Source organism: Solanum stenotomum, chromosome 4 (genome assembly GCF_019186545.1).
Source record: "Solanum stenotomum isolate F172 chromosome 4, ASM1918654v1, whole genome shotgun sequence".
Taxonomy (NCBI): domain Eukaryota; kingdom Viridiplantae; phylum Streptophyta; class Magnoliopsida; order Solanales; family Solanaceae; genus Solanum; species Solanum stenotomum.
In genome coordinates, this window is record NC_064285.1 from 39,342,968 (window position 1) to 39,350,827 (window position 7,860).

The 7,860-nt window shown below is 32.5% G+C and overlaps 1 long non-coding RNA gene across 1 annotated transcript in view; it reads right to left on the minus strand.

Annotated features, from left to right (window-relative positions):
- LOC125863382 (uncharacterized) overlaps positions 1-3,395 on the minus strand; it is a 12,842-nt gene extending 9,447 nt beyond the window's left edge. Inside the window, exons 1-2 of the long non-coding RNA XR_007446133.1 lie at positions 3,319-3,395; positions 2,624-2,701 (exon numbers count right to left, since the gene is read on the minus strand). This is a non-coding gene — a long non-coding RNA (uncharacterized LOC125863382). The remainder of the gene's footprint in view (positions 1-2,623; positions 2,702-3,318) is intronic.
- Positions 3,396-7,860: the final 4,465 nt, after the last annotated feature.

Genomic DNA, 7,860 nt, shown 5'->3' on the forward strand with positions numbered 1-7,860 from the left:
TGATAAATGGTCAATGCAATAGAATCTGACTGAACTGTGGGAGCTACTAATAACCGACATAAAACCACATGAGCTAAATGTGGAGTCCGATGTATACGCCCCATCGAGAGAACCCAATATACCCTGCCAGAGGTATAGAGGCATGCTGGCGTGATCACTAAACTGATGTTGCCCACATAGTGGACTTACACCTACGTGGCTCGTAGTTCTGGGACTATATGGATACGTTGAAACCCTAGTCCAACTCGGTATTATGCTACTCCCAATAGATTAAGTGGTTAACACATTATGACTGAGTTTCTGTAAATACTGGATAGCTCGAAACTGAACATGCAAACTGAGAATGCAACAATTAATTTGATAATGATGCATTCATAAACTGAGGCATGTATAACTGAATACTGAAATATCTGACCTAGCATGTGTAATTCAAGAACTAAAGAAATACATAGCTAGGGTTCTGAAATTCATGCGATAAACTGAGCAATAACATGATAGTCTGATTTGGAACATTTAAATAACTAATTCATGATGATCTGTTCAAATTCTAGAAACCCTAAGTCTGTTCGTAATTATGGAATCAAGAATCTGACTGAATTCTAGGGACCTAATGGGCGAAAGAAACCCACTAGTGAAATTCCACATACCTGGTGACGAATTTCACGGAGAAATCTTTCGATTTCGGGGATGGAACTGATGGAACCTTCCTACGTTCTTGAACTAGGGTTCTTGACCTTTTTCTCCTCTCTTGATTCTAATTTTCTAAGTTTTGATTAATGATTTGACTTAGGTAGGTTCTAGTTATGTTTCTAGGCTTAAACTGAATAAAATCTCATGATTTAGGGTCTAAACGACGTATCTTAGGGGTTAAACGAAATAGGAAAAGACCAAAAGACCCCTGACGTATCTTAGGGGTCAATCAATCGACGGTTCGTCATTGGGTCCGTAGGTCGAGTCTGCCCAACAGGGCTTCACTAAAACGGGCATAACTTTTTACTCGGAGGTCGGAATTTAGTAAACTAGGTGGCATTGGAAAGATAATTCAATTATCTATCTAACCATAGGTGATGGGACACATAATTCATTTTGTTCTAAAAGTTATGACCATATGAAGTTGACCCATCAATATTTTTCATCTAACTAGCTGCTAACCTCATCTACCGTCAAACCTACGGACCGTGGATCGAATGACGGTCTGTGCTGGTCAATCGTAGTTCGGGACTGAAGCTGGGCTTTTGAGGCACGATCCACGGACACGAACTACGGTCTGTGACCTGACCTACGGACCGTAAGTCCGGCCGTGGGTTAACACTTAGCCAAATTTTCTAACTGAGTTCTGGGGAAGTTTTTTGTCACGAACCACGGACCGTAAGTCCATCTACGGTCCGTGGATGGTGTCCGTGAGTGCCACCTGTAACACCAGAAATCTGAAATCTCTATTTTTGAATACGGGGTGTTACACCTATAGTCTCTCGAAAAAAGGTAAAGGCGTCCCCGTACTGTTCCGCAAGACTCTACTAGATTTGTCCTTGTGTGATGAGATCACGGAACCTAAAGCTCTGATACCAAGTTTGTCACAACCCAAAACGAGTCATGAGAGATACCCACACTTAACCTCCTAGGTGGGAAAACCAAGGAATCCAAATGCCAACATATATTAATTGTTAAACTTACAAAATACAAACCATAATGAGGAAGCTCAAACTTATTATATATCGTTTCCCAAAACCTGAAAGTCATCACTTCAAGGACATCTAATCTCCAAATACTATGTCTAAGAGCATCAAAGACATCAAAATAAATTAATAAAGTAATTTGTGTCCGAAAACTAAGGACATCATGCCATTACCGAGAGAATCCAACACGAGCTAGAATGAATAGCTCACCCAAGAACCTGATGTGCTGGAGACTGGCTAGAGCTGAGGGCAATTCGAAGTCGATAGTACACTCGCTGCACTCCACAAAAGAAAAACAACGAAAAACACTAGTAGGGCTCAGTACTTGGCAACATGTACTGAGTAGATATCATCGGCCAACTCAAAATAGAGACTAATATGCAATGAGTCATAGTATAAAGTCAATTTGGCACTTAGCAGGTGGCAAGCAACAAACAACATGAACCAATGACAACAACACTAAAGTAAGTATGTAATCAGTCAACAATATTGAGATCATACTTGAGGACTCATGCCTCCAAACCAAGATATTTTGGGAATTGAGTTCTTTGAGATTGAGTACATTACGTTGTTTATATATATATATTTCTTTAATGTTACCGTGCCGAAACGTGACACCCGATCCAATAATACTGTATTAGAACGTGACACTCCGATCCAATAATACCGTGTCGAAACGTGATATCCCAATTCAATAATACCATTAATTTATCATTTATTATCACTATTTTTCACTACGTTAACAATATTTCATCAATCCTTCTTTATTCAAGGCATCACTTCCATAGAGAAGGTTCAAGATTATAAATTTCACGGTCTCAGAATTTCTGACCAATCACAAATCACAAAACCACACAATCAAGTAATAGAGAACTTCAGAATATCACTCAATGAATATCAATCGCTATTAAGAGTCTATCTATCACATAGAATAAATCATAACCTACCTCCACCGAAGAACCGAAGTCAAGCAAGCTACTTCTCTGATACTTTTCCTTTACTCAATGCCTCCGAAACTTTCCAATCTATCAAATATATAATATTCGTGAGTTAACGAGTCCATTGACACCCATATAACTATATGTCTAGCCTAGACCCAAAAACTCACCCAAATCTATAGTCAAATTCCTAAACTTTGATACCACTAATTTATCAAGTCTCACATGTCTCAAATTTCAAGTCTATGGTTAACTCTATATTCGTCAAAATAGCTTAATCTAATGATATTCATATTACACCTAATATTTAATTACCTATTTCAATATATCGAAACTTAAATTATAATGTGATAACAAATAAAAGAAATCAAAAATCAACCCCCCACTATACGACACAATACTTAACCTGCATACAAAGACTAACCAGATCCTAATTATAATCTTAGCAATTCATTCCTATATAATATTTTCCCAATATTAGTTTATCATTGCCTATCAATGTATCATAATTTGCCAACTCAAAATTGTCCTTTTTAGGAACCATTACAACATACTACCCAATTTAAGTATTAATTCTTTTCCTCCCACCAATAAGAACACACACCACACATCCCTTCACAAGTCAATATAAACAACCAACATTTGACAACGAGATAATTAGGCCACAACAATTCGATAGTAAAAGTTTAGCCAAAAATTGTTACCTAAAGGAAGAGCACTCAGTGCTCACGTTCTTCTCCAACGGCATACGATTTAACGCCGCACACATTGTGCAGTTTCCATAAATAATATAAGCCTAATTTATTTTTACACATGGGCTAAATTGTATATGACATTACCTAAATTATGGAGTTGGCCCATTAATCATTAACTAAATTTATTATTTAATAATTATCCACCAACTAAATAATCGGAGTTAAATAGATAGTTCAACATCACCATTTAAAATTTACGGGAAGAATCATTATAGTTCTAGTACTCAAAACGACCTAATGGGTCGTTACAAAAATTCTCCACCTTTGGCCGAAATTGTTATTACGATACCAAACTTTATGGAGGACCTTTCACCCCCCCCCCCGCCCTATCTAATAGTGTATTTTAAAGGTATATATGTGTCCACGTGGACACGTTACTATTTATAATGATGCATTATTTATGATATGTCCACGTGGCACATATATACCTTTAAAATACACTATTAAATAGTGCAGGGGGTAAAGGGTCCTTTCTGAAGTTCTGTATTGTTACAGCAATTTCGGTCAAAGTTCGGATATATTTCAGCCATTTTTTCCTTATATTTATAATATCTATTACCAGATTTTCAACTACACTTATACTTCACGGGGGTTCTATTACCCCCCCCCCCCCCCNAAATGTCATTACCAGACATGTTTCTTGTGGTGAAATACACGCACTTGACACACGTGTATATCACATTTAATATTTTTTTTAAGAAAAAAAAATATCCTCCTTCCTCCATTCTTTCCAAATCATTTCTTCAACCCTAACTATAATAAACACCATTTTTTACCTCAATAAATTTTTATACCTCTAATAATTTATAAGAACGGAAATCAAAGTCATCTTTTCATCCACTCTGAATCTATGAGACCTAGAAGATAACGGTCCTTATCAAATCTTTCATTCAACCAATTCAACAATTTTTTCATGCTTTTTTTAAAAATTTGTTCTATTTTTGCACACCCCATAATATAGAAAATGTTTTGTTATTCTCATGAATGAGCTAAGCTTGGTTTGGAAAAAGTCAAAAAAATATTGCAGAAGGACTATTTTTAAATAATGGATGTTTTCTTCTTTTTTTTCTGGGAAAATAATGGGGGTGTTGAATTGGAAGGAAATGTGAGCTATATAAGTCATGTCGGCGGCTAAGTGAAAGAAGATCAATTTGAGACGAATTTGTAACACCACTTTGAGAAACCTCTCTCTCTTCCTCATTCTTTCTCTTCTAAAATTTTATAATTAATTACAAATTTGAGTTTTTTATTTTGATTTTTCATGGATTTTAGGAGAACATGTAGGATCCCTTTTTTTTTTAAATGTAGATGAAATTGCTTTGTTTCAGTTCCTTCTAATAAGTTTGAAAATATGTTTCTAAAAATACAATTAGTTCACTTTGATTTTGTTACTATTGATTTCATGATGGTAAAAAAATCAATTAATCGGTACTTTTTTTTATAAAAAAGAATTAATTCGTTAGCTATATTCTAAATAAGTCTATTGAAAAATTATTTATTCATAAAATGCATTAGTTGTTGATAGTTTTTATACCAAACAGCCATTCATAAAACTTCAACAACGTTAATGGTGAAGAAAGTATAATTATATGGATAAATAAGAAGCAAGAGAAAATAAAAGAAAAAAACGGAAATTAAAAAGAATAGACAACTCACTCTCTCAAAGAAAGTGAAACATATATACTTAAGGGGTTATTTATTCCATTTTAAAGTAGTTTAGGGGGTAATAGGACTCCCGTGAAGTATAGCTGCGTAGTTAAAAATCCAGTAATAGGGTAGGGTTTGACCATTTTCCTATTAATTTTTTTGTAAAAACATGCATTTCAAGATGGTCATAGAATTTGTGTACCTTTAATTTTTATGATTAATTTCAATTAAAATATACTAAATTGAAAAATATAAATCAATTGTTTTATAATATTAGTTAAGAACATATGTTTATTAATTAATTTATTTTAAAACGACAATATATATCTTAAATATTCAATTAAAAACCATTTATAAAGGCCTTAATATGTCTAATATAAATTTTTTATTTTAAAATTCAATATAACCTTATGATTTACACTTGTGCAACCAAATAGTACGCTTGCATTTTTAATTTCTAAAATTCAATTTAACTTCATGATACCTTATTTGGTGATTTATTTTTTTACGTGAATATTTTTCTCCCATCTAACAAATATATCATGTATTCATAAAATGATATATATTCGTTATCCTGTAATTCGTAATAGCTTATCTAGTACTCCCTCTGTCCTTTATTACTTGTCCACTTTTGAATTGACACTCCTATTAAGAAAACAATTATTGACATAGTGAGTTTACCATTTTACCCCTATTAATTATGAAGTGGATGAATTAAAAATTTAATAATTTCAAAAAGTTCTACCTTTTTCAAAGTAATTAATTGAGGGTATAGTAGGAAAAAACATGTTGTCCTTTCTTGATTTGTCAAAATGGACAAGTAATTAGGGACAACTATAAAAGGAAAAGTGAACAAGTTAATAGGGACAGAGGGAGTAATAAATCTTTGTTGTGTGAATTTTTTTTACCACCCAACAAATATCATCCTAATATCATTAATTGACACATTCATTGTCACATGAGTCATAATAAATTATTCGACGACAAATTTTTGTCGCGTATATATTTTTCTCACACGAAAATATAATCACATGACTTATGATAGATTATCTAACAGTTGTCAAGTATTACCCCACCTCATTAAATGACATATTATTATCACATTATTCGTAATTGCATAGTTGTTAACATGTTTTTTCTCTTGTGAATTCTCCTATCACAATTTTTCATTTTTATTGACCAATATGTTCATTTCTACGTGACTTATGATAAGTTATCTATTGATTAAATTTTTTTCACGTGAATACTTTCTTTCCACTTGTCAAATATTATCCACCTTACTAAACGACATATCATGACCACGTTATTTGTGATCGCCTAACTATCATATGTTTTCTCTTGTGTGTATCCCCTGTTAGTTTTTTTTTCATGTTCATTAATCAATATGTTCATTTCCACGTGACAACTTACTTGACAAATAATTTTTTGTATACTTGTCAAATATCACTACTATAATAACACAACAAATTCACAGTCACACTAATCATTTTTCGTTATAATAAAATCATAATGGACAAAATTATATATGTTGGGATAATATTATATAAATAATCGTATTACTTTTTGAATTGTTTTCAAATTTTTGCATTTTTAGGTAGTTTATATAGGTTTTTTTTTGGGATTTGTTGGCACAATTTTTGCACATTTATGTGCATATTTTTTTGTTTTAGTGATTTAATTAAAAATTTATTTTAAATTTTTGTGTACAGCTATATTAAGACAATTAAAATAAAAAAAAAAACTATAAGTTATTGTTGAATTTTGTAATAGTATGAATAAAAATGAATGATTTTTTATTTTTCGTTTGTGCTTTTCTTTTTTACAAAATACATACTTTTTTATATGATAAATTTATCAAAGAAAATATCACTAAAGGTTATGACTTTGGAATGCGTAATATTCTAAATAAAAATTTTAATCTAACTAAATTGTACATATCCTAATTAAAACATTCCCCTCTATTTTTTCTACTATATAAAAATGTGAAGTTTGAGGACGACCAAGGACACTATCGTAAATTTACTCCCTGACTAATATTTCAACTTTTATACCGAAAGTCTGAAATGTCTCTTCTATTTTGGGAGCTTCCATAGTTCCATTCGAGGGCACACACTCTATAAACCTCTCATCCCATTTTACAAGAGAAGTGAGGAGTAGTATGTCAAACCTCACATTTCTATATAATATATTAAAATAATAATAATGAAATTTGATATTTCTTATAATTTAAGGTATGAGAATCTAGGGAAGAGCTATCATGGGTATTTACAGTTGTCCGACAGTCTTAAGATTTGTCTAGTCATCGAGGTTATATTTCGATTATGTGTGGTTGAATGTGGAGATCATTGGGTCTAACTCTAACATTCTTAAGGGTTACCTATAATCACACTACTAATCTAGCATTTCAACAGTGTTGTTAGAGGTTATGTACGATTGGGTGTATCACTCGATTGGTGCTACTTGATCATTTCCTTCTTTTGGTTAGATAAGTTTGATGTCTAAAGATCATTTTTTTATAACTTAAGCTCGTGAAAAGTTTATGTTGTGAGAAGGAAATAATGATAAGATCTATAATGGTTTGTGCACTATGAGTGTGTGGTGGTTGGTTCAGTTTCACTTCTGATCGTAGCCAGTATTGATTCAAGATTTTATTATTGTTATGTGAGAAAATATTCCACCTAATGGTTGTGTCAAGGTCCTTGAGAACATTTTGCAGATGTGTATCTGATTAACTTTGGTGGTTATTGAGAATAGTTTTGTTGTTGGTCGAGTTTACATTCAACAATATATAGTTATCATTCAAGTATTGAGATGACCATATTTGAAATATTGTATGAGAGGGTG